Source organism: Falco punctatus, assembly GCF_963210335.1.
Source record: "Falco punctatus genome assembly, chromosome: 3".
In the NCBI taxonomy this organism is placed as follows: Eukaryota; Metazoa; Chordata; class Aves; order Falconiformes; family Falconidae; genus Falco; species Falco punctatus.
Window position 1 is genome coordinate 29,690,179 of NC_137582.1, and position 24,490 is coordinate 29,714,668.

The following is a 24,490-nucleotide window of genomic DNA, read 5'->3' on the forward strand; positions in this document are numbered from 1 at the left end:
AAATCAGCATAGGGACTATGCACAGTTTCAGGAAGAAAGTACTTAGCTTTCCTATACAGTTAGAAATCCACAGTGGGTTATTTGTCCCTAAAATGTATGGAGACAAATGTAGCCAACTGACCCTCTTTTAACAATATGGCTTTATTTTTTCAGATGTGAAGGATAGCCACTATGCTGGTATACCTATAAAATTAACCAAACCCGAGGGAAAGAAGCTGGAGTGACAGAAGGAGATGTCAATTTATTTGAAGAGTATCTTTTTCATGAAAAGAAGAGTATCTTTTTCATGCAAAGCTGTACCACTGTTTGCTGTGGAATGCATAAGTCATATCTGAAGATATACAAATGCAAAAACCATCTGACAATAACGGTTTATCAGTATTAGCAGCTCAGCCAGTGTCTCTCCACTCACTCACTGAACTGTGCAGAGGATACAAAAGTTCTGCTGTTTACCCAGCTGTGGATCAGCTGGTTCCACATGAGGAATTTGTCTTTCCAGTTTGCTTTTGTAAAAAACCTAAGAAATGACTTGAAACAGTATAAAAAAAAAAAAAAAAAACAAACGTAGAAAAGAGCATAATAATTGCCAAGCCAGGCTTAGGAATGCCAGAACTAAAATTGCGGTAATTCAGGTCTGTTGTGTGCATTGTCTTCCAATTTCTAATTGCATGACCACAGACTGGTGCGGTTTTTAAAATTTTTTTTTCCTCACTGCAGAGGATGGATCTTCTGTGGGATGAATCATGGTTACCTCATTGCAGAAGCTGTGGAATTTGGAGAGTGATGGCAGAGGATTTCAAGATAGGAAAGGATTGTACTGTGGTTTGGGAAACTGAGCGTTGTCCTGGTATTGGAATTGGTTGCTATTATGGATTTTGTTGTTCTTCTCCTGAACATCATTCCTGTGTAACGCTGGGCTAGTCACTTAACTCAAAACTTTTCACAGATGGTAACTGATTTTCTGGAAACCCTGACAACTGGAATCTGATATGGGATATGCTGAACACTCATTATTATGGAAACTGTGCTTTGAAGATAGGTTTTAGATGCCAAACCCCCCTGTTCTTAAGCATCTCAAATAAGAAACCAAATCCTATGGTTTCTTTTGGCAATTCTGAGTCAATGATCATGAGTGAACATAGAAGGTAATGCTTACTTCTCATCTTCAGAAGCCCTGGGAAGATAAATTCTCAGTGTTTGTAGAACACCAGGATCCTACAGAGGAGAAGGCCATAAAATGCCTTTTTTTGGAATAAATAGCTGTGTTTCAGCACTGTGTCAGATGATCGGTGTCATACCAGGTATAACAGGGTAAGATTTTTCAAATATTGATGCTGCTATTTTTGTGTAGTGAGTTAGCAGAGAACCATAGCAAAGACTTTCATAGTTCATTTAATCCAATTCCCTGCCTGAAAGCAGGATTACCTAGGCCTGATATATTCCTGTTAGATACTTGTCTAAGCTCCAGTGACAGAATTTTCATGATTGCCTGATTTTCCATCGCTTTACTTTCCTTACCATTAAAGAGTCTTTCCCAGGAGCTTACTGAAACCTCCCTTTTGCTGCACTGCTTGCCCAGTCCTCAGGGGAGAGGGAGAAAGGTTCGCCTGTGTGACTGCCTCATAGTATACCTGTAAAGGCTGCAGAACAAAGATTACGCCTTTATTTCCAAAGAGATTTAAAAATGGTCTGCAACAGCACATGCTAGGGGGTTGACTGCCTGGAGAAGAACTTGGCAGAAGAGGACTTGGTGGTACTGGTGGATGGGAGGCTGGCCATGGGCCAGCCATGTGGGCTTGCAGCAGAGAAAGCAAACAACCTCCAGGAATGCATTAGGTAGAGCATTGCCATCAGGTTGGGGGAGGTGACCCTTCCCTCCTGCTCAGCACCGGTGAGACATGTCTGGGGTGCTGGGTCTGGTGTTGGACTCCCCAGTACAAGAGAGATATGGATATAATGGAGCCAGTCCGGTGAAGGGCCATTAGGATGTCTAAGGGACTCAAGCATCTGACATGCAAGAACAGGCTGTGAGAGCTGGGGCTGTTCAGCCTGGAGAAAGTCTTATCAACGTGTATAAATACCTGAGGGAGGAGTGCGTAAAGAAGATGGGGCCAGACTCTCTACCATGGTGCCCACTGACAATGAGCACAAATAGGAGACGCAGGAAATTCTGCCAAAACATAAAAAAATATCTTCTTCAATATAAAGATGGTCAAACGCTGGCACAGGCTTCCCAGAGACACTGTGGAGACTCAGTCCCTGGAGATATTCAGAACTTTACTAGACACAATCGTGGACAACCTAACCTTGTTTTGGGCACAGGACTGACTAGACGCTCTCCAGGGATGCCTGCCAGCCTCAGCTATTGTGTGGTTCGGTGCCTCTAGGAGCTGTATGTAGAAAGGATGAGCCTGGCATTTACCTCCTGCACGTTGAAGAGATTGTGCGACTGTTCTTTGCGCTACAATTGGAGATGGCTGTTTCACTCATGGGCTGTGTCTATAATAATGGGAATCAAAGTAGAAACAGTTAATGTTTGAATACCTTTTATGATTCTGTATGGTGGGAGTTCTCCTTTACTCATAAGGATCTGGAGTTTGGGTGCCTTCCCATCTCTCTGCAGTAAGGCGTAATTGTTTTTTGAAAATTTATTTCCATCCTTGTGTAGTTTTTCAAAAACATTGGCTATTACCTAAGTAAAGAAACACAGATTGTTGCCAAGTCTAATGCTTCCCTCACCAGTGATGTATTAAAATGCTCCTCACTTTCACTTTTGTCCTTATCTTCCCCAGACAGCTGCGAAGCCAGTTCCCAGTGTCTTATGCTTGAAAACATGATTTTCAATAGATTTCTTTTCTCCTTCCCTTCAGCCCAGAGCATGAGATCTCATTTTATAATGCATTAAAGCTGCTTGTCTGTGGAACGAAGCTGTTTAAATGAAGGGTAATTTTCCAGTATATTCTGGACATTCTTATGCACACAAAAGAAGTTTGAACACCTTAAAACAATGATCCTGTAAGATATTAATACTAGATTAACCTACCCCATAACCAAAACTAGACCTCAAAATTCCCTTTCCCTTTCCTCTTCACCCTCAGATTGCCTAAATTCCTGAACCATCTGCATGTCTGTCAGCCAAGTTCCTCTTAATCATCAGCTTCTAGTGCTCCCTCCAAATCCATATTATGCTGAGAAGCTGGCTTTGAAGTTCACAATTCACTCTGCCACCCTGCCCTTTTCTTCTGCTCAATGTTTTTCACATTCCCTGCACCTCCTCCCTTCTCCTAGAGAAAAGAGTAAAAACATGAACAGGAGGGCTGGTAACCACTGCTCCCCCGGCTCGGCTGGGTGGTTAGGGTGTTCTTTGGGGAACTGGGAGATGGGGGCTGAGCTGCAGCCTGGTGAAAGGGGCAGAGCTCAGGTTCCTCTTGTCCCTGAGTAACAGTGCAGCCCCCTGAGCTGTGAAGTGTCAAGGTCCTTAATCTGAACCTGACTTTTTCTGAAGTGGTACATGCTGTGAGGTCACTGACTTTAGTTCGTTGGCCTCTCTCTTATCTTTGTTTTTCATTAGCTGTTCCCTGCTTTTATGATTTTTTTTTCCTTTCCAGACAACTGTACCATGAGGGCAGTTTAGGGGAGAGAGAGGCTTACCTCTTCTTAGGATTTTACAACAGATAAGATGCATTAGCAGACACGGTTTTTATCTGGACTGAAGTCACCCTGGCTGCCTTTGCACTCTATATCCATTCAGTCCGTCCTCTCAAAGACAAAAACCTGTTTCCTAAAGCCCATTCTCTCACTTTTTTTATGCAAACTGTTTTTAAGAGATTCAGAGAAATGTCAGACCTCTCCACAGGTAGCTGTTTCACAGGGCAATATGGCTTATCCTGTCAGTGAGTCAGCCTACATTTCTTCTAGCTTGGTTCTGACCCTTGATCCTCCCCACTCCATAAATCAGTCCTCCTCCTCCTCCTTTGTGATGTTTACACTGCACAAATAGATAGAGGTCCCCAGAGTGGTTCCTCACCTCCAGCAGATTGTCTCAACATTAACGCCTGAGCACACTCTGCTCTCTTTGCTCAGCTGTCATGCAGCCAAACTCATCTCATTGTCTTAATTCCTCATAAATCAATAGATCCAGATACTTACCCTCTTGCTTCCTTTGGGATAAGTCTGCTCCGCAAGCTCACAGCCGGTTTGTTGGTCTCTGCCGCTATCAGGACCTTCCGTCTCCCTTCTTTAAGCACATTTCTCCACTTCATGTCTGCATTTGAGGTTGAACTTCCTCCTGCAGACTACTGCCTTGTGCCCATCCACTTGGTTGTTGTTTTGTTATTTCCAGCCTGTCTAGGTTTCTTTATGGTTTGTGTCTGTCCCCTTTGCTTTACAAAACACCTCTCTAATTCATAGGAGTCATTACATCAAATATAAATTGAATGAATATGGTATTTACTGCTTCCTTCCAGATCATTAATAGACATTAAATAAAACCAGACTTAGAGCAGATTTCTGTCCCTCCTTTCCTCCCCTCCCCACACCCAATCCATGCCCCAGATATTCTCCCATCGGCTCTTTATGTTCGTGTTTATCTTTTGTTCCTCTTTGTTTATGGACTCACAGCCTGTGTTCAATCTCTGTGACAGTGCTCATTTCCCAGCCAACTTGCATTCATTTTTCAAGTAATGTTTTGTAGCTGAGGCTTTTCTCAGGACTGGCTGTAGGCTTCATTTCCCTCATCTGCGGGTTTTGTAAATCAATAAGAAAGAAGTGATCATATTTGTTTGTCAAGATTTAGTCTTTGTTGACTCTCCAGGATGACTTTCATACTGATGCTAAGCAAACGCACCATCACTGGTGATGGGGAATGTGCTTCCTTTTGCACCAGCAATGAAATTACCCTGTGCTTTTCCCTGCTTATTGAATTTATTAATGCCATTGTATTTATTAATCCAGTCCCTTAACAATGTGAAATATGGGTCATGATGGCCAGCTGGTTGTTCTTCCATGCTGACTCTCATCTACCTCCTGCTAGCAACTACTTTATCCATCTACTTAGTGAGGTTTCTGATTTATAGGAAGAGGAAAGAGATTGCCATTGACAAATTCTGAGAAACAAATTGTGACTGATCTAGGAGGGTGGAGGCAGGAGGGAGATTCACGTGATTAAAATGTCAGCTGCAGCAGAGTCAACATCCCTCCCACACTGCAGTAGGATCTGTAATGACTGCATCAACCTGCCCTCTGAAGGCAGGGTCAGGTAGCAGGAGGTCTTGCACCCCATCACTTATCATTGGCACTCCATGACATGCTGCTGCTGTGGCTGAGCAGGCTGGTGCAGAGAAGGCACTGAGGGGAATCACTAAGATCTTGCAGGAGAGACAGGCACATGGGGATTAGCATCACTGAGAACTGATGAGGTTATGAGGACAAACACTGTGTGGGGTTTCCATTCCACTGTTATGCATTTCTGTTCATTTCTCTGAAGTCCATCAGTGCTGAGAAATGCAAGCAGAAAAATCTTTTCTTTCCACAAGAATTATGTCTCACTGTCTTGCCAGTCTCTTCTTGCCCTTTATCTTAGGGGCAGAGTTCAAGTCTTTCGGCACAAAGAAATAATAAAGCAGTCCTGGTCAACCTGATCAGTGGTTGCTCAGGCCATTAGCAGACTACCTGCTGTGAGTGTTTGCTGTAGGCTTTGGGACAGAGGATTTGCAAAGAGGGCTTTCAAGGTGAGCAGGGTATATGGATGTTTATAGCTCTTGAGTAAGAAAAAATGATACATAGTACAGACAAAAGTGTGAACTTCCACATGAGGGGAATCGATGGAGGGATTCAGAAAGGGCAATGTGAGTAGAGGTATGGGCTAATGCCCACTAGGGTGGGTGGTATGACCTAATGTTTGATCCAGCATTAAGATGGATTAGAAGCAAGGCCAGTGACCATAATCCAGGCAGGCTGATACCTGGATTTTTTTGGTGCAGAGGGACCATGCTCAGTGACCAAGTGGAAGGTGCAAGACCCAAGGAATCGTTCTGTGCCTACAGCTCAGTCAGTAAGTTAAATGTGTTCAGGCTGAATCTCCAGCACTGAAGCTAAATGGCACAGGAGAGGCCTTAAGTTCACTTAGCTTCCAAAAAACGATGACTACATGTGGGCCCTAACTTGAGTTGTATCCCAAATCATGCCTTCAGACTGTTTAGGAGTGTTTGTTGGTGCAGACTCAAGGCATGACAAGGGTTGTTCTTACAACCTTAGAGTTACTGTGATTGAGTTCAGTGCCTAGGAACAGTCCTTTTCAATTTACTTACACAGATGGTGCTTTATACACAGCAAGGGACAAGACAGAGTGTGGGCCAGGGTCTGGAGGAAAGGGCAATCTCCAGTTGCTGTGGACTCCATCACTCACAGCCACACATGTCCCCCAGTCCCCTATGGCACACTATGGAACCCCAGTAAGGTCAGACACCAAGCCTACACAGCACCTAGCTCTTGCATCCTCTTGTCTCCAGTTGCCTCATGCACAGACACACACACACATGCACTTGCACACACACACAAACGTCTCTCCCAATTGACCCTGAGACCCCATATTCTCTCCAGAAGTTGGCCTTGATCTCCTGGTGCCTCCAGTAGCCAGTTCTTCCAGTTATCTCATTTGCAGACATGCACATACCCAGCCCAGGCTTATGGCCACTTTGATACCTGGCTCCCAGGCCACTTCTACCTGCCAGCTAGTCTGGCTTGATATTTGCTAGCAATGGCACACTGTCGCACGAACCCTCACTCGCCCGGATTGCTGGCATCCCAGACACATAGGCCTTTATAACTTTTGGTCCAAATCCAGTATGCTGGAAGATAGACACTCACAAATGCAGAAAAGAGTCCCCTCACCCAGAAAAATAGAGATGGAGGGTAATGAGAAGACAAGAGAGACCGTGCTGGTTGGGTGCAGGGCATGGTCCAGCAAACATACTGACCAGCCACACGTTTCCATGCAACCAGCCCCTTTTATTTCCTTATCCCTCTCCTTTCTCATGCTTAGTTCTCCAAAACAGTCTTGATCAATCCCTCTTCCCATCTGTGGTCCTTCTAATCATCTCATAATAAGTCCCATACCTCCCCCTCAGCCTGGAAGTGCTCTGGAGAGACTTTCCATTGAGTCACCTTGCTGGGTGTCAGCCCTTGCCCTTGAGGCTAATTATGTCTCAGTGACAGCCCCTGGAAGGTTTGGGTCAGGGGCTCTGTTTCTCCGATAACAAAGCTTAACAGACATAAAGCAGCATCAGAATTCCCTGATAAAGGGCACATTTTGGAAATAAAATAAAGAAAAAGATAGCACCAAAATGTGAAGGAATGTATGGATGAAAAACTTACAAAAAAATCAAAACCTGGTTACTGTTTCATCTGTATTGACCAAGGCAGAAGAATGGTTTCCAAGGCAGATATTAAAGGCCGCCTGTTGGACTCTCCTTGAAAACATGATGTCTAGCAGTCACATTGGCAAGATGTAGAAGTCAGCTCTGTATCATTTCCACAAAGACAGCAACTGACTGTGTGCTTCTGGGTGAAACCCAAAGTGCTTCTCTGAACTCCAGCACAGTGTGTTCCACTTAACCCACAACCAGCAGTATGTTTTCCTTAGGTCTGGATTGCTGGGACCAGGATATAATTTTAGAAGTTGCTCAGAGGGAAGCAGACAAGCACTGTCACTCTCACCCTCTATCGCTGCTCCGTGGCTAGACAGTCAGGTTTGCAGTGAATGGGTCTAGTACATCAGGTTTTATGCCTCTTCCTCTGCAACCATGCACAGAGGACAGGCATTGGTCTGGTCACCTTGTGGAGCACTTCTTGGGAATGTTGGGCAAGGAGGCTGCTGGGGTAGATATGCGTGGCGATGAATGAAAAGAGCATTTCCTTACCTTGCATCGAACCATTGAAGTTTTTTTGCTTGAGTGGGGGAGCAGAAAGATTATGGACCTCTTTTTGCTTTGTTCACAGTTGTCGCTGTGATGCTGGAGATACTGATTATTATGAATGAGATCTGGATCTCTTGGCCTTAACAGAAGTCTTGTTATAGAGCCACATGCCTTCTGTAAGGATGGTTCAATTGATAAGGACTATAGTCTGAAGATACTGCTTATGTCAGTGAAGGTTACTGGTGATTTTGTCAACCTTATGTAAAACTCATGGAACCAAGACAGCTGTAGCTGCAAATCCACCAACTGAGGAATGAAGAAATCAAGAATTTTTGCTGTTTGGCGTAGGTAGCATAATGTTGCACAGAGATCATGGTTCTTAGATTACACGGGAATAACAGTGCAGAAAAATCACATTTCCATTACTTTTAGGGAGCAGATTTTTCAGCTTTATTCTCCACTTAAGCACGTAAACATATTAGGGTAAGGGGATGGGTGGAGTGCTATGCCTTCCAGTGAATCCTTTAGGAGCTAAAATCATTAAAGAGTATTAAGCTTCTCCAACTCACTTTGATGCCAGAGTACAACAGAAGATTAGAAGCCACTAACTACTCCCTGCTGTCCCTGCTCTTCAGTTTTACTAAGTAGTCTCAGCTGCCATGGAGGATCTGGACTTTTCTGTTCACAAGTGAAAAATATTCTCAAAGACCATGCTTATAAAGGCACAAAGCATCGATTGCACCGAGACGTGTTGCCTAAGTACTCTGTTTAAATGGGTAAAGCCACCCATGGCTTGAATGACATCTGCAAATGTCATTAAGACATTACTCTTCAGCCAACACGGTGATTCTAATGAGAGGGTCCCCGGGGCAGAGCCACAGCATTAGTGAGCTGCCAGTGCAATTCCCAGCCCAATGCACTGCGCTGAAACCACATCTGCAGTAATGACACCAGACTTGGAAGGCTTGGTGCGGAGAGTTATAGCCAGCGCTGGTCTCCGGAGAGAGGAAAAGGGAAGGGTTGAGAGTGACTTTGCACCTGTGAAACAATGTGCTGCTATTACGATGCCCAGCACCAGCCAGTCTGTGCTCTAGGGAGGCCTGGAGTGCTTTAGAAAGCTTTTTCCAACAGCTATGGTCACTATAAACACAAACGGAGAAAGCAGCTATTAAAAGATTTTTTAAAGGCTCTCTGTTGGCTTCTGCTCTCTCTAGCTGCTTTCGGAAAGTTAAGGGTGCAGTGAACACCAAATGATAAGCTTTGCAGTCCCCAGAACTCCTGAGACCTCAAAGAAGCCTGTTGGTAATTGTTTTAAGCTAATGACTCCCTGCAGGTTGATTGGTGCTTATGTGCCAAGGGGTGAGAGGCTGTAGTTATAGAAGTTAGGAAAACAAACTGTCTTTGTGTTAAAGAACACCAAGCTGCCTGCTCAGTCTAACTCACTTTTACATCTTTTATTTTAAGGTTTGTTTGCAGACTCTGAGCTTGGGCTCTGCTGATTAAATAGTCCCCTGCTAGGATTTACTGGGATAAATCCCTGAACCACAGTAGGGCATTGATAGCAGGATACTGTCTCTCCCAGTTAAATTAACGGGGACTTCAATGTGCTGCATTTAATGCAAATCACATTGGCTATTAGGTTCTTGGGAACTTCCCTCTCCTGGAAAAATAGGAAAAAAGATAATCTTTTCAACAGATGGGAGTTGTGTTTAGTCCCAGTCTGTGACTAATCAACTGTCCCTCAAAGGTATTAGACTTAAGTTGGAGTTGGAAAATCACCTGGTCTCCAGAAAAGCCAGCAAGGAGACTTCATTCCAGTTCTGGATTCTTCAAAGGACTTGGGTACATGGGTCCTGTCTGTGTGGATCTGTAGGAGCCAGAGCACAAAATGTGGTTCCCAAACACACCCACTCAGCAACTGTCTAATTCTAGAGACATCTTAGGTCCCTGGGGAAAGGAGCAAGAAAGGCAGACTCCTGCTGGAATTTAGCATAAGGTTCCTAAAACCAGAGGGGATGCCCAAACCTGTTGTGCAGTGTCTTTGCAGAGCATTAGCCATGTGTGCCTGCCCAGACAGCAGTACAGGCAGACACAGGCAGGTCAGAAGCCGCTAGCTTCAAGCTACCTGGCACATAGGGCCAGACACTGCCTATAGCTGTCCAGTAGGATAGGCCGAATCAGGATGTCCTAACCCTAAAATCCTGAGGTTAATACATTTTACTTAGGCCAGAGGTGGGTGAGTGAAAGCAGGTGAGATGTAGACCATTCCCCTGTGTCCAGTTGCCTCTTGGCTGCCTCGGGCAGTGAGCCACAGCCACAACAATGTGCCACCAAACAGTGCTGCCCCTCAGCACTATGCCTCCAGAGGCTCCTTGCTGGTTCTCCAGGGAAGCTGGGGCCAGGAGCTCTCTGGCAGTGCCAGGGTCTTGGCTGAGATGCCAGCTGTACAGTGAGCACAGTAAGACTATTGCCTCCCAGGGCAATCCAGTTCTTCCAAGGCACAAAGCTGACCTGGCTTCTGAGTTGGAGCTGGGCTTAAACAGGTACGTGTGAATAAAAGCAAGGTCTGAAAGAAGACAGGGGGATTCTCTGATGGGGGAATGTTCTTCAGAGCATTGTATACAGAGTTGAGGTTAGCAGCCCACCTGGACCAGGCAGAGAAGACAGCTGCTCCAGGGAGAGGATTCCTCCACTCCCATGCAGCCTAATGGCCAGCAGTGCAGTAGGCACAAGGTGCTTTTCAGGCATGAGGTTGGGAGGTCTAATTCAATGACAGATCCTGTGCTCATGTGGCCACCTGCCCTTGGCTGATCACAATGCACCTTGTTGTTAGTAATGGGGATGTACACGGTTAACTCCAGAAAGCAGAGTGGGAGCAGGTGGACCTGCAGGAGATTCAACACCAGAAGCTCAGGCAGGCTAGCAAAGGAGCAAGGTGAGCTCCACAGAAAACCCCACTTGTTCATGGAAGCAGGTCCAAGGGGGGAGCGGGGGAGGTGGGTCTGTGAGTCCTGTAAGCCAGGGACTAGGATGAGGACTAGACCTGGGACTGCTCAGCACCAACTGCAGCAGGTATAAATGGAGATACTCTGCTGTCTTGGAACTTACGTGGAAGTAAAGACCCCAAAAGTATGAAGTGAATGTGTAAAGACTCGGATCTTAGCTCTGACCACGACTTTTCTTCTTCACTCCCTGTACCAACATGAGGAAAATGTGTGATTTCAACCTTCAGGGGTCAGTACTGGCCATTTTCAGCTTACTGGGGAGCTATCGGGGAGCTGGCAAGCTGGGCAGAAAAGGATGGATTTGGATTTTCCTCTAAACTCTCCCTGCAGAGCTGAGAGGCAGAAATTCCTCACGGACCATCAGTCCCTGCTGCAGCCTCGATGACTGTGACGGGGATTCCCCAGCAAGCGTCCAACGTGCAGCGTGTCAAACCTGCATAAAAAGCCCTCTGCAGCAGACCTGTCTGCCTGACCTCAGCTATGGGATGCTACTGCAGGGACTGATGAGGTAAACACATAGTGGACTTGGTTCAAGCATTCATGTGCTCGTGCATCCACATGTTGAAAGGCAAAAGAGATCCAAGTGCTCTCCATCGATCACATAAAACTCACACCTGAGAGTGGGCATCTGCCCAGCCTATCTACATGGCAGGTGATCTGGGCCTTGAATACAGTGTTAGAGCCAGGTTTGGCAGGGAATATAGACATAATAGCTAGAATTCTAGCTTCCTTTTGAAACAAGGATTCATTTGTCAGTCCTGTTTTTGATGTTCCATCGGTAAAAGTGCTATTCCCATTATTATTTCTAACATGATTCTCATCATTACCAGCCCCTGCATTAGTTCTAAAACAGTAGCACGAGCCCTTAATTTTTTCCATCATGTACAGGCATTGAAGTAATTCTGTAAATGCCTCAGCAAATAGGACACAAGCTTCTCTGGGAACCTGTGCATTTTATGTAAGATAAGTATGTGATCATTTTGAACTCAAAGGCTATTTTTGTGGTGTGGGGGAGAGAAAGGCAGTTAGAGCTGAGAGCCTGGATGATTTCAGAGGCATGCTGAGCTTTATTTACCAAGGGAGGTGAACTTTTCCCCTCTCTGGAGTTTGAGTCTTTCAATACAATCGCTGCTAAATTTTCTGATGAAGCCAGCTTTGGGGAAATATTTGTATTATCCACTGAGGGAAGAGACACACACAAGATACCTACACACTAGAGCATGGTCTTTTCCTAAAGAATTTAAACTGGTCAGCGTGGGATGCAAAGTCTCGAACACAGTATTGTTATTCAATCTGTTGACAAGAAACTTGCTCTTTCAGAATCAGCAGCATCTTCACAAATCTCCTAATAGGCAGCTGCTGCTTAAAATAATGTAACACAGACCAACAAGCCAATTGAAGGCAAGAGCAGCAGATTGCCTACACATTCATGCTTTTCTTTAAAAATTACAAATTGATTACACCCCTCTCTGAGAAATATTCCTACCTATGGCAATGCTCAGCTATATCTAGCTGTAAGCTTCCAAGTCAAATAAGCTAGTAAGCGCATACACATTTATGTTTCTCTTGGTAATCATGACCTTTCTGTAGTATTCTGCAGGCAAATGCTCTAGCTGTCAGTGATATAATACAGATGCAAGTTTCGCTGTCAAATAAAGCTGTGCACTAGACATGCAATCTCATTATTCTTGAAATCAAATCAACATGGAAATATTTTTATTTCTACAGTAACTTAAATTAGCAGAAAAATTGCAACTGACTATAATTCCCAAAGCAACTAAAAGGTATGCAGTTTGGAACTTGCTTCTCTAATAAATTGACTACTACAATCAATACGGTCTGTATCATCTACATGAAAAGAGTGCTGTCTTCCCGTCCATGCAATAAGGCACATAATCACCTCTGCAGGCCAAGAAATCCTTCAGCAAATTACAAACAAAGAAATATAACAGAGGCTCGCAACAAACATCTGAGCAATTTCTGTCATGATGGTTTTGATGGTATCTGTCACCTCATTTTAGATTTCATTAAGTGGTATCACTGATCAATCAAAACTTACAGTTATCCATTCCAAGAACATTTCTCTGCCTATTACACTTGTTAGGAGATGAGGCAAATTTTTTAGCAGCGCAGTTCGTAGATACAGGGGATTTGTAAGCCCACAGGGGACTGCCAGCTGAGCCCAACCTCCAGTGAATCTCCAGCTTTTCAATTACTTCCCATTGCTTCTGAGTCCAACAGCTAGGTTTGATGTACTGAAATTTAGCTTGCAGAAAGGCATTCAGACTTGAACAGGGGACATTATGAGAAAATAAGGAAAATACATCCCTTTCAAATTTTTTCCCCCAGCAGTTAATTGTTCTCACTGCTAAGGATTTATTTACAATGTGAATTCATTTGGCTTCATCTCCCATCCATGGTTCTTGTTACACTTTTCTCTATGAAAATGAAGCGCCCTTTCAGATTGGGTATTTTCTCCTATTAATGTGCTTGTAAATTAATTATTTGTCTTCTTTTTTTAAATCAGGCTGATCTATTTAAGTCTCCCAATGTAAGGCATTTTCTCTGTACGTCCAATATTTTGACGTCTTCTTGCAGCTTCTTCAGAACCCTTCTAAAAAACCTGAGAAAGAGAATGCTGATGATACACAGAATTGTGGTTTCAGTGCCCATACTCAGTGGCAAACTTCAGTTAGTTTTGTTCACTATCAATTCCTCTACATTATTGCATTGGGAATTTCTGGTGAAGTATTTGTTTACTGGGACCTAGTCTGAATCACTCATCCCAAGCTAGGATCTCTCCTTTCTGCAAAGATTTGGTTTCCACTCCTTGCTCAGCAGTATCAAACATACAATTTACCTGTATTACAGGGTATTTATACAGAATGAGAACAGTCTCAGTCTTGCATAACTGTCCAGCCCACACAATTATTTACCTTTCTGTTACCAAATATCATATTAGCAATGATTTTATCCTTCCAGATCACCAGTGAAGATATCAAACAGTGCCAGGCTCAGCACAGGGCCTGACAGAGCCTTAATAAAGCCAGCCTGATTCAATAATCGCTGTCACTATGATATGTCAGTTCCTCATCGACTTAGGATTCGCTTTATTGATATTTTCTAACGCTATTTTAAGAGCATTGTGTAACACTAGATCTAATACCTTGCAAAGGTGGAAGTGTATCATCTATACAGATTGCCTTTACCAGCCGAAGATGTGATGAAAATTAAAGTGGGGTTGTTGGAAAAGAGCTGCTTTTTATTTCCGTGTAGTTGTGAACCTGCTGAATAAACCTTGATCAGATCTAGAAACTTGAAGTTTAACATCCCATCCTCTCACTCTGTAGAGAGAATAACTGCATAATGTGTATCTTGGTGGTGTGGTCCCAGCCATAAGCTCATGGCCACCAGCAGTTCCCAGAGCCTGCTGAGGGCTCAGCTTCTCCCTCCATGGCCCCTCTGAGAGCAGCTGCACCCGCCACCACACTTCTGCTGCTCCTCTCTCTCCACTCCAGCAGGCTGGAGAGACGGTGCCACTGGAGGCTTTTATTGATATTGATTTCAGTTTAAGAAGAGGAAGAACAGAGGGGTTTTAGGCCACCCTGGTGTTGTCTTCCAAGTGCCTGTTTAGCCCCGGGATGGTACTTGCTCATCTGTGGTTGTTTTTTTGTGGAAGTCACTGTGACTCTCCCCTGCAAAATGCCTTCTCCTCCCCCAGGAGCCAGGGAACTTTAGATGGGCTATGGTAGCCCTACATGCGTCCGTTTGGTGACCTTTTCCATCCTTTCACAATGATCTTCTGCAACTGGAAAACCTGCATATGGCTACATAAGCCAGCTTTAGGTTAATTACAGGGTGACAGAACAGCTCTGATCGCACCAGCAGATCAGAATTTGCTGTGTAACACTTGGCTGGCAATTGTAACAACCCTTTGAGTGGCCAAAAAAACATTTGTGGGTTGCAAACCACGTGAAGACCCTTTTCTTCTCTTTGTGATTTCTCTTCCAGATTTGATGATTTCTCCTTGATGGCAGACCACTGCTCTTTTCCTTTGTAACTGAAGAAGCTTATTGCTAGTTTGTGGGTTTCTGAAGAAGTGTCACCCTTTATTGCTCATATGCAGCAATGATATTAAAAATAAACCAGCCAGTTGTCACAGATCAGAAACATTCGTATGAATTAGAAACAGACAGTCAGCAATAGCTGGGAAAATCCATCATCAAAAGCTTAGAGGGTTGTAGTGTAGTTTAGTTAGGTCACAGGTGAAGCTTTTTGAAAATAGGATCAATAAATAGGTTTGTATGAACTGTGAGTGTATTTTTAGTGAAACAAATTTTAACTTGGATTTAACCATTTGCCCACAGAATCTGCAGCCCAAGCCCTGCCACGCTGAGTTACTGCTGGAAAGGCAGGAGAGGAAATTGAGCAGAAATGAGCTATAAACAGAAATGAAACTAACTCAATTATTCTAAGTCCTGAGCCTGAACATAAAATGGGTGCCATTAAAATATGGAATTTTCACACCACGTTCATTTATCTTTCTCTTGGCAAAGTCTGGGGAATTCAAAATATTCCCCCCTTACAGACAGTTCAAAAGTACGAGTGCTGTCTTCTGTAGAGGATGTGATACCCTCATGATGCCAATACAGGATATTTATATATGTATGAAGTGGTGTGTACCTCTTCTGAGAGCTCAACTCTGTGCAGAAGGACTCTGGTGCTGAGAGCTTTTCTTCAGCTGGGAATGTGCTGCGAGGGCTGTGGGAGAGGTTTGGAGGGGTTGCAGCAGGATCCTATGATAGCAGAATCCTATTAAGATGCCGATGCATCTTAATGCATTATCTGCTCAAATAAGTTGTGCACCCACGAAGTGAAGGTCTGTTTTCCTCATGCATATGACAACCAAAGGAAGTTATCAACTCATATAATAAATCCCTAGAATAAGGGGCAGGTGGTGACCAGACTGTGATCCGGTGAGTAAACTTTGTGTTGCTCCATATTCTGGTTTAGTGGCAAAGTTACTCTCTGCCATGGAAAAACTCCACATATGAGACAGTGCTGCCAACACAGATTTTAACACAAGTTTTATCATATATCTGCTTTTTTCTTAGAGCTGCAAAGTAATTGAGTGAAAATTTTAGGCTTTATTTAAAGAAGAAAGGACAGTAGAGGAAAAACTCAGAACGTGATGCACATGCATCCTAACGCTTCAGAAGACAGAGGGAAAAAAAAGCAAAGGGATTGATTGATCTGTTAAAAATCTCCTACTTAAACTAATTTCATGATTTCTATTTCATTGGCATATCTCCTGAGTGTTTGACAGCTCTGGGCAATTCAGATGCTGCGGCAAGAAACCAAATGGAAAGCAACAGAGGAACTTGAGTTAGTGAACTGTTGTCGTGCGCATTCCTACAGCCCAGGTAAAAGAGCAGTTTGGCTGTGTTTGCACGCCGTTTTTAAGCTAGCACCTGTGTTTATGGACACGTGGGGAGCAGCTCCACACCAGCTGAATGCAGGCCAGCGGGGTGCTGCATCAGCTGTGGCCCTGGCTGGAGCCAAACCCGGCTCTTGCTTGCACTGGCCCTGGCCCATGTGTGGTGTGCTGGGGGCTCACCTAAGACCCTCAGGCTTGAGAAGAGTGGGAAAGGTCTGAAAGGTTGAGGTCTCTTGGAGCTTGCTTTGCATGTAAAAGGCAGGACACACCTTGCAGGGTTGCCCGACTCCTGCAGGATGAGCTTGGGCAGAGGGCACCAGCCCGCTCCGCAGGCAGCGGGCCATGAGCAATACACCTGGCCTGTGGGAAACATGAGTTGCTTGATCCACAGCTAGTGGCCATACTGGCTGTCCTTGTGACACCTGGTGGTGGTCCTGCCTTGCCGGGCACATGGCTATACCTCTAGTGTCCATCTCCATGGCCCCTGGACTGCACAGTCCTTCTGGGGCCAGAGAGGAGGCTTGCCTGCAACAAGGGGAAAGGGGGGCTGCTGGGTGAGTGTCCCTGCTTTTCCACTCAGGATGCACAGACATTGGCCACAGGGATCCCTCTTTAGACATGAAATGTGGTGAGGGAAAGGGATGGCTACAAACAGGCCTCAGCCAGTTTGGATAAGGAAATGAACTCATGGCCAGTAATACTATCAAAAGGACAGTAGAAAAATCACAGCTGCAAGCCTGGAATACAACACAGCCACAAAATAAACCCTAAAAGTCCCTGGAGAGAACTGAAGAGGTGCCTCCACCCTTTTAGGTTGTCAGCAAAGATCTCAATGGCAAAGTGAGTGGAAGGCATCGAAATGCGCTCAAACCCCTGCATCCCTTCAGGCTCATAATGTATGCACCTCGTAACTCAAGAAATGCAGGCACCAGCTCAATGGGCAGACATCATGTTTTAACCTCTTTCTAGATTTTTTTTTTTTTAATTATAGGAGAAAAGAGACAATTGACTAATCTATTACTAGGGTTCATTAATTTGACTCCTCAAATGGCAAGATGAATCACAGAAACTCAGTTGTTTTCCAACTCGAAGAATAGATTTAAAATTTTCCTTTCACAAACAAAATTAATGGGGCCAAAATTTGACAGTTGCTGCTGGCAGGTCTCTTCCAATGAAAACAGGTGTCCTTCACATGCTGAACCCCCTTGCAGAGCCAGAGCCTGTAAGCAGAGTGCCTTGCGCTTCTAAGTCTTTCTGAGCAGGGGCTGCAATCACGAAATCTGTAACATAAGGACCGTGTTCTGAATTACAGCACAGGGAATAATTGGCAGTGACTGACTTGCCTAGTGAATGTTATTGGCCTTCCAAGTAGACTTGCCCCAATGTTCCTAAATGTGTTCAACGTGAGCTGCTCATGCACAGATGTCTGTGCATCGCTCTGGCTTTGCTAGCTCAGTTGGAAGCAATTAGTGATGTTAGTGTTTGATGCTCAAAATTCAGGCTGCAGAAGTCTCAGGAGTTTCTTTCCTCCCTCAGAGTGAATGGTTTGTGTTGTTTCAGAGCTCCAGTTAAAGGAAGCATTCAAGCATGTGCTGATCGATGGATGGGGCCGAAAGCAGGCTCCCAGGGTAAATTGTGTGCAAAGCCGAGTTCATTGTTTTTTCCTGTAGCGTTTGCTGATGCTGCCCCATTCTGGCTCACAAGCCTGCAAGTACACTCATCAGCCAAATTCAGTGCTCCAGGCAACTTCCTTACCAAATTTGCCGAAGATTCATGTTCCAAAAATCTCATCTTTCAGTTCTGAAAACAAAAAAAATGTTGTTTATAGTCCTCATTACTGTGGAATAATGTGAAAAATGTATAAAACTTGTCAGTGCTGTCTTTAAGTCTTTGTTTTTGACAAGTGGAGCTCATTTGAGACTCTAAGTGCTCAGAAGGCCATGGATAGATTCCTGACTCCCAGCTTAAACAAGCTTTGAATCAAGACCTGCGTGCCTTGAACTACATCTCCACTGTCTTGTAACAGCAGTCTCAGGACCCCCATCCAGAGGGTTTGTGCCAGCCATCCTTACTCCTACCCTCTTTGGCATGATCGGAGATATAGCCCGCACACATGCTCCAGGGGGTGTTGGAATATGTGACCAAATACAGCCGCACGATGACCCACCAACAGGCAGTCTTGCAGAAGTAACCTTTGGTGGTCATCACGGCAGCCAAGTGACCTGGAGATGCACGGACTGCTGAGTCCATCATCCTTCAGAGCTATGTAGACGTAGATTATGAAACTGAATGCCAAAATCACAGGGAAGACAGATGAGGATTTGAGGCCACAGTCTACTGAGAGTGTAGCAAAGCACTTAAGCAAAGCAACAGTCCAGCAAAGCACTTAGCATGCACTTAACTTTAAGCCTGTAAGCAGTTCATTTTTGAGTATTTGTAATTATAAGGAATCAAAAGAGGGAAAGCTTTTCTGTATTACATCGGTGAGCAGATTCATAAACGTGCAGTACAATGTTCTGAGGATGACCACACGTTTTCCTTCCTTACTGAGTGAAATGCAAAGATTTAAAAATGTCCTGTTGATAATTATTAGATTGATTAATAGTTACTGAGAAGGAAAGTCAAATGATGATAGTATCTTTATTCCTCAAAACCTGCCAGGTAAAGAGCCACTCTCCTTCCCCAGCTCTTACTAATGGTCTCTTATAATACTGCATACCATGAGTCTGTGAATATATAATACTGGAAGAAATTCCAGCTCTGCATAGTGTACAATCCATCCTTGTATATTTAAGCTGTATGAGTCACAGTGCATTTAGAGATATCCTTCCTTGTAAGTGTGATCTATTTACAAGCATGTGTAGGTTTTCAGAGTTTCACAATAGCTGGCAGAAGAGCATAATTTATCTAAAAGCGCTCATTTTATTCTGGCCTATTTGCTAGTCATGTGAGTATAGCTATTTTTTGGAAAATACAGCATCTGACTCTAAATCCAAAGTAAAATTTTGATCCTGCTCTATCTGAGGTGCTTCGCTTGCAAGAAACTTACTCCTGACAGGACTTTGACATTCAACAATGGGTGTTTTAATGCAGAATAAATGTCAATTTCATCCTTCTGTTCCTTGTGGAATCTGGTATCTCCATGTACTGTGCATATTTCAGAAGTTGAGGACATTCAGGCAAATAAAAGCCACTGGATTGTGCCTAACACAAAGCTGGTACAGAATATAACTTTTACGAGCCTCACAAGACTAATTTAGACTCAGAAATCTTTATTATCCTCATTCCTTTGTTGAAAGTAATAACTGAAACCACAAACTACCATCAGAAGAACCACCCAAGCAGTGAGTTGGTCACTGGCAGATCTTTTATATTAGACCACTGGGGCTAAATTCCATTTGTGTTTCTGTGCCTGATGTTCCTATTGACTGGCTCCAGGCAGCTGCCTACTTACTGCCTTATTTAGGTCCTATGAATCACTCTCCAAGGCTCCACCACCGCCATAAGGAGATAGGTGAAATTCAGGCTACAGGTTTTTCTACACATATGCAAAGACAAAGCTGATTTCAGTGCAGCTGTGCATGACTGTGGGGCTAGTTCCACACAGCTGCCTGCTCCCTCTTCACTGACCTGGTTGCACCTACTCTTCCTTGCAGGTTCTCTATCTGTGTGTCATACCAGCGATATTCTCTTGGATAACAGCAGCAGGCGAAGGCCTCCCTCTTAGCCTTTTCCTCCTGAATTATATCAGATTGTATAAAGCAATGATCCAAATTAGGGATATGGAAATTCCAGGGGCATATGGAAATAAAAGGGATTTGTGAAACATTTTGAGATGTATTGTTGAAGCATGTTATATACAAGCTAGATGCTATTAACATTATCGGTAACTGGCAATTCAGCCCAGAAAATTAATTCAAAAAATGTAGCACTGTGCAGAAAAGTGGAGCTCTCACTTTTGAAGGCTTTGCAGACCACATTTACATTTACAAGAGGTGTATCCCTAGAATATAGGTGCCCCATAGATTGAAAGTAGCATTAAGTAAAGAATAGCAAAACAAAGAAGTGCAATGCAGCATCACCACTCATCTCCATATGCAGAAGTGGACAGGCTGTATGGTACAAATGAGATCAGTCACTGATTATTCACATCAGGTACCTGACTGGACACAGGGGGTTCTGCCTAGAGACCCATTTCTGGATGCATTTCTGGAGTGTAGGAGGGTGCAGTAATCATTAGTAGTCAGCTGTTGCCCAAGTACAGAAGGGGGACACAGCTTGGGTGTCTACCTGGACCAAGATGCTCAAAGGCACTCACAAGTCCAGGAGTTCACACATAACCTGTGTAAGCTTTTATCAAAAGAAGCAGTTTCTGCCATGGGGTACGTGTTCACACCTCACCCTTTGGAGTTTGCTCCTGTGTATCTGATAGAATTTAAAAGCAGCACAAATTTACCAAATGAGAAACCATGAGGAATCCCTCTCCTGGAGCAGCAATCTCAAAATCTCACAAAACAGCTCTGTGAAAGCCTCCTGCAGCCAACTTTGCAGATAGTTCCTTTCTGTGGTTTCAGGCAAGTAAGAGCTGTGCAGTTCTCACCCTGTTGAAGTGAATAGCAAATACCTCAATGACTAAGCACAGCCGAGATTTCACCCAGGAATTTAAGGGCTACAGCACTATAGTTTCCTTTCCTGACAACTGGGAGAGATGGACAACAGCTTGTTTGGGCATATTTAAAAACAAGCTGTTGAAAGGGAATATAAGAGTGTTGCTAAAACCCTTCAGGCTTGTTCCTTATTTGTGCTATAAAACCTGACACAGAAAAGCAGGAGGATCTGTTTCTGAAGGTTAATGCTCTTTCCTTTATACCCAGCGATAGCACCATGGTGTACTGCTTGGAGGAGCAGCTCCAAGGAGTACCTCAGTCATATTTTGCCACGAATAGGAAGGCTGATTTCACTGCTGCTGTTGGAATGCTCCCTCCCTGCACACTGTTGATGAGAACAGATTTTGAGGGGTGCCTCCTTTTGTACAGAGATGTCTTTTTCTTTTTGCGAAGGATCAGCTGTGCCACATAACAGGTACTTACAACTGGGGGTAAAGCGACCCTGAGCCTCCATTCAGGTTCTTCTTGCAAACTCTTTTCTAGCTGATCTGCTCAAGCACTTTGTCAGGAGCATGAAACTGTTCCATAGTTTGTTTCCCCAGTATTTTTCAGAAAGCCTCTGTAACACTTTCTGAGACTGGATGTTTCTTGGACAGGACACAGCTTACCTGCACACAGACCTTTATAGCTGCTGATAGTGCTCCCTCCTCGGGGTTGTGAAGAAGAACTTTGCTTAGTGTGAGAAGAAGGGAAATTCCCTGTTTTTCTCAAACAAGCAGCCCTGGCACATGCGATCCTGGGGAGTGAGAGTTAACCACAGGAATTAGGAAAGAATTTTCTGGGACTGCCTTATTCAGCTTAAAGCCTTGTCACTGGGACAACTCCATGGCTAAGACTAAGGTACTGGAGTGACTGCAGCAAGACCATCACATTCAAGTGATGCTAAACAGAAGAAGCAGGGGCCAGGCTATGATGTCCAGGCTCATATTTACATACTGCACTCAGTCTTGAGGATATGCAAACACACACCTGGTTTCTCTAGAGTAAATGTACCCAGGCCAAACGTCCTCAGGCCCCAGCTAGATGAGAACATTGTTATATCTGAGTCTAGAGCAAAACTTGATATCTTACCTTAAATATTTTTCTTTGCTGTGCCACTTTAAAAATAGATTTTACCAGGTAGAAATGTACAGGCATGTTTTTCTTAGTGAGGAGCATTTAAAATTTATTCAGGAAAGTGTTTCTGTTGGTCAAGTCTGCATATGAACATGTTCAACAATAAGTCTGAGACACAATGCAGAGATCAGCCCCTGAGATTTTCTGTGTGACATGAGATCCAACTGCGTAGAGGAATGAAGCTGGGTTCATTAGCATTGATAATATACAACTATGGGCTGGCTTCAGGGGCGGTGGGTTGGCCGGTGTAGATAAGGTGCAGCTGTGGCTGGTTAAGTGGTTGAGAGCCAATGAAGAGAGAGCAGCCAAGGAAGAAGTAGAGAGAAGGCAGAGAACACACGCCCTGGATGAGGTGAGATGAGGAGCAGGCAGCAGAGGACTGTGTGAAGAGTGTGCTGGTATAATATGGTAAAAGACCTTGTTGCAGCTTGATAGTTTGGAGAGTGCTGTGACACAACTGCATGATTTTCAAGTGTCTTTCCACCCACAGGCTCTACATCTATTCTCCCTTGCCCTAGAGGGGAAAAAAGTCTTGAACATGTGAAAAAAGTTGGCATGTACACTGCGGGTCAATTAGGTTGGGGCTTGAGACAGAACCCTTTATATTTCTGTGTCTGACTTGATTTTTTTATTCATTTTCCTTGTATGTTATGTATTTCTTTTTACTTTTCCATTACACACCAAAAAGTGTCTTCTTTAATTTCCTTGATTTTGAGAATTTTTGTACAGGCATGAAAATGCTGCAATATTTTGGTAAGATTTGAGTCATTCTTGCAAAAAGGTAGATCTAGTCAAAATCTATTCACTTCCATTCAGATAGCTGAGCACTTAATTCACGTAAGATTCAAATGCAGTTCACAGTAAGACTGCATGTATGCCAACGAAGGGAATGGTCTCCTTTAGGTGGCCTCTATAGTTTGGACTAGATTCCTCATCTTAGTACTGCGAGTCATTTTGACATGTGAGTTTTGTTGTGTCACAAAACAAGAGAGTCTAATCTGAGAAAAACTTGTAAAATATTGGCTTGGGTCAAATTGGTCTGAATTTTTTCCCTGTCTTTCCTACTCACTTTCAGGAGCTGCAGCAGTCCCACCTTCCTATCTTGCCCTGTAGACAGAAAGGCTGGGGCTTGTCTCAGTCCTCCCAGGACTTAGCTCTGCAGCTGGGAATCTGACAGCTCCACCTGAGGCTCTGCAGGATGCCAGCCAGCACCCCTGCCCTGACCCAGGGAGCCGAGACCCTATCTGAGCCAGAGCTTGCAAGCTTCTCGCTTTTTGGAGTCTTTGGGTCTCCAGACTCAGGGTGTGCTACCTGGCATCCCTCCCCCAGCCCTGCAGACAGTGGCTGGCTGCCAGAGGTCCTCACACCGGGGCTACGCTGCCTACAAGCAGAAGTCCCAGCTACCAAGAGCCGATGGCAGACCCGGCCAGCTGGGCTGGGCTGGCGTCATGGACCTGGAGAGAGGGGCCCTGGTTTTGCATATCCTGCCCGTAATCCAGGCAGGGTTGTGCTTATTTAATTTAGTGAAAGCTTGAATGAACAAGAGATTTTTCAAACAAAAACATTGCAGGAGTAGAAACAAAAGATTTTCTCATGAAGTATAGTTTTGTCAGGAAGATTCCTTGCTATGTTTCCTATGATTACAGGTCGCCTCTAACGCTAGCAAGATGCTTCTTTTCCAAGAATGCCCATAAAGTCTAAGATATGAAGCAATGAGCCCACCCCACTGATGTTTCCTATTACCCACTATAGCAATCTGTATTACCTTTCTCACCTCCCGCAGATTTCTGAAAGAAAAACTAATCCCATCACGATAGAGTCTGACCAGGCCAGACCAGATGTCCTTAAGAGCGAGGAGTCACTCTAAGGATCCCTTCTGATCCTGAAAGGTCTGTAACACAAAGTTTCTGTAATTGTACTAATCTTCAAAGAAGCAACGTGAAAATTCATGATGGGGAAGACAAGCCACAAAAGTCAGTATTTTAAAAAAATTTATCATTTGCCAGGACTGCCAGCTGCTGGCCAGACACTGAATTAGCTGCCTTCCTCAAACAGAGATGTCCCCCATCTGCTGAATAAACGCTCCTTTTGTGCACATTTTCACAGCTGAGGTTTGAACCAAGAGCCTTGTGGTCTGCAGACAGCAGCTCCACAAAGACAGCCAAAAAGTTTCTTGCTCTGGACTAGACAGGCAGGAAGCTAAAGCCTTTCTCAGCTGGAAGCATTCTTTGCCTATCTCACAACATCCCTTCCAATCATATAAAAATCTTTGAAGGAGAACATCTCCCTGCAATCCTTCACAGAGCGAATCCACTCAGGCAAGGCATATTTTTGGGAAGGAGCCAGCTT

The 24,490-nt window shown here is 44.2% G+C and overlaps 1 protein-coding gene across 1 annotated transcript in view; it reads left to right on the forward strand.

Moving 5' to 3' along the window:
- NIPAL2 (NIPA like domain containing 2) overlaps window positions 1-24,490 on the forward strand; it is a 144,414-nt gene that overhangs the window by 26,458 nt on the left and 93,466 nt on the right. The window contains exons 2-3 of the mRNA XM_080380125.1: window positions 154-22,549; window positions 23,925-24,030. The gene's annotated coding sequence lies outside the window, so the exon portion shown is untranslated. The remainder of the gene's footprint in view (window positions 1-153; window positions 22,550-23,924; window positions 24,031-24,490) is intronic.